The sequence below is a fragment of the Arachis stenosperma genome, chromosome 10 (assembly GCF_014773155.1).
Source record: "Arachis stenosperma cultivar V10309 chromosome 10, arast.V10309.gnm1.PFL2, whole genome shotgun sequence".
Lineage (NCBI taxonomy): Eukaryota > Viridiplantae > Streptophyta > Magnoliopsida > Fabales > Fabaceae > Arachis > Arachis stenosperma.
In genome coordinates, this window is record NC_080386.1 from 93,862,460 (window position 1) to 93,865,912 (window position 3,453).

A 3,453-nucleotide genomic window follows, 5' to 3' on the forward strand; every position below is an offset into this window, starting at 1 on the left:
TACAGGGTGGCGTATGTGTATTGACTACAGAAGGCTCAATACAGCCACCAGAAAGGATCATTTTCCTTTACCATTCATAGACCAAATGCTAGAAAGACTAGCTGGTCATGATTACTACTGCTTTTTGGATGGCTATTCAGGCTACAACCAAATTGCAGTAGATCCTCAGGACCAAGAGAAAATAGCATTTACTTGCCCTTCTGGCGTATTTGCCTACAGAAGGATGCCTTTTGGTCTGTGCAATGCACCTGCAACCTTTCAGAGGTGCATGCTCTCTATCTTCTCAGATATGGTAGAGAAATTTCTGGAAGTCTTCATGGATGACTTCTCAGTATATGGAGACTCATTCAGCTCCTGTCTTAATCACCTAGCACTTGTCCTGAAAAGATGCCAAGAGACTAACCTGGTTTTAAACTGGGAGAAATGTCACTTTATGGTGACTGAGGGAATTGTCCTTGGGCATAAAATTTCAAGCAGGGGAATAGAGGTGGATAAGGCAAAGGTAGAAGTAATTGAAAAATTACCACCACCTGCCAATGTTAAGGCAATCAGAAGCTTTCTGGGGCATGCAGGATTTTACAGAAGGTTTATAAAGGATTTTTCGAAAATTGCAAAACCTCTGAGTAACCTGCTAGCTGCTGACACACCATTTGTGTTTGACACACAGTGTCAGCAGGCGTTTGAGACCCTGAAAGCTAAGCTGGTCACAGCACCAGTCATCTCTGCACCAGACTGGACATTGCCATTTGAGTTAATGTGTGATGCCAGTGATCATGCCATTGGTGCAGTGTTGGGACAGAGGCATAACAAACTTCTGCACGTCATTTATTATGCTAGCCGTGTTCTAAATGATGCACAGAAGAATTACACAACCACAGAAAAAGAATTACTTGCAGTGGTTTATGCCATTGACAAGTTTAGATCTTATCTAGTAGGATCCAAAGTGATTGTGTACACTGACCATGCTGCTCTTAAATACTTACTCACAAAGCAGGATTCAAAACCCAGGCTAATAAGATGGGTGTTGCTTCTGCAAGAGTTTGATATAGAAATAAGAGACAGAAAAGGGACAGAGAACCAAGTAGCTGATCATCTTTCCCGAATAGAACCAGTAGCAGGGGCGTCCCTCCCTTCTACTGAGATCTCCGAGACTTTCCCAGATGAGCAACTCTTTGCCATTCAGGAAGCTCCTTGGTTTGCAGATATTGCAAATTATAAAGCTGTGAGGTTCATACCCCAGGAGTACAGCAAAGTGCAAAGAAAGAAATTAATTTCAGATGCCAAGTACTACCTCTGGGATGAACCCTATCTCTTTAAGAGATGTGCAGACGGAGTAATCCGCAGATGTGTACCCAGAGAAGAAGCACAAAAGATCCTATGGCACTGCCATGGATCACAGTATGGAGGACATTTTGGAAGTGAGCGAACAGCCACTAAAGTCCTCCAATGTGGCTTCTACTGGCCTACTCTCTATAAAGATTCCCGAGAGTTTGTGCGTAACTGTGACAGTTGCCAAAGAGCTGGTAACTTGCCTCACAGATATGCCATGCCTCAACAAGGGATATTAGAGATAGAATTATTTGATGTTTGGGGAATTGACTTCATGGGTCCATTCCCACCATCATACTCAAACACTTACATTCTGGTGGCAGTGGACTACGTATCTAAGTGGGTAGAAGCAATTGCTACACCCACTAATGATACCAAGACCGTGCTGAAATTCCTCCAGAAACACATCTTCAGCAAATTTGGTGTTCCCAGAGTACTAATCAGTGACGGGGGCACTCATTTCTGCAATAGACAGCTACACTCTGCTATGGTTAGACATGGAATTAGCCATAAAGTGGCAACTCCGTATCATCCACAGACAAATGGGCAAGCTGAAGTCTCTAACAGAGAGCTAAAAAGAATCCTAGAACGGACTGTGATAGCCCGAAGAAAGGATTGGGCAAAGAGCTTGGATGATGCTCTGTGGGCATACAGAACAGCATTCAAGACTCCTATAGGAACCTCTCCATACCAACTGGTGTATGGGAAGGCCTGTCATTTGCCCGTGGAACTGGAACATAAAGCCTACTGGGCAACCAGATTCCTAAACATGGATGCTCAGTTAGCTGGTGAAAAAAGATTGCTCCAGTTAAATGAGCTAGAGGAGTTCAGACTCAATGCCTTTGAAAATGCAAAAATTTATAAGGAAAAGGCTAAGAAGTGGCATGACAAGAAGTTGTCAACCAGAGTCTTTGAGCCAGGACAAAAAGTTCTGCTCTTCAACTCCAGGCTCAAATTGTTTCCAGGAAAACTCAAATCCCGGTAGAGGGGTCCGTATGTGATCACAGGAGTGTCACCATATGGATATGTTGAGCTTCAGGATATTGATTCTGACAAAAAGTTCATTGTTAATGGACAGAGAATCAAGCATTATCTTGAAAGCAATTTTGAGCAGGAATGCTCAAAACTGAGACTTGAGTGAGTCTCAGTAAAGGTCCAGCTAAAGACAGTAAAGAAGCGCTTGCTGGGAGGCAACCCAGTCATTAGGAGGCTATATGATTTGTTTTTACAGAGGCAAGTATCAAAAATGAAGGAATTCACAGAGTTACAGAAGGATTCAGCTCAAAAAGCAGAGAAAAAGAGCTTACTGGCGAAAAAACGCTAGTAAGGGGCATTTTGGGCGTTAAACGCCAGAATGGGTACCATTCTGGGCGTTTAACGCCAGGAATGGTGCCATTTTGGGCGTTAAACGCCAGAATGGGCACCATTCTGGGCGTTTAACGCCAGGTGTGCAGCATCCTGGGCGTTTAGAAAAACGCCCAGTGATAAAGGCTTTCTGGCGTTTAACGTGCCCTGGCTGGGCGTTAAACGCCCAAAAGGGGCAACAAATGGGCGTTAAACGCCAGAATGGGTGCCATTCTGGGCGTTTAACGCCAGAAAGGTGGGGGGACCACAATTTTGTTTTCAAATCAATTTTTTTCAAACTTTCCTTTTCTTACCCATACTCTTCTACATAAATACACTTCAACCCTTCATCATTCACTTTCAAATTTTCAAAATCCAAAACCATTCTTCAAATCTATCTCAAATCAATTCCAAATCTCATTCAAAAACTCACTTTTTTTCAAATTCTCTCCATATCTTCTCTAATCTCTTCTTATTTTTTCGAAATCTCCTTCCTCCCCCCTTATAAGAACACGTTCGGCCCCCCCATTGCCCACACCATTCGAATTTGCTCCTCTCTCTCTTCTCTCCTTTCTTTTGCTTGAGGACAAGCAAACCTCTAAGTTTGGTGTGCTTTTTCGTGATCACTAAAGCCAAGATCATGGCTCCTAAGGGAAAACAAACCAATTTAAGAGGCAAGAAAGAGAATAATCCAAAGAGTCTTTGGAATCAAGAGAAGTTCTTAACCAAAGAACATGAAGACCATTATCACAAAATAATGGGTCTGAGGTCAGTGATCCC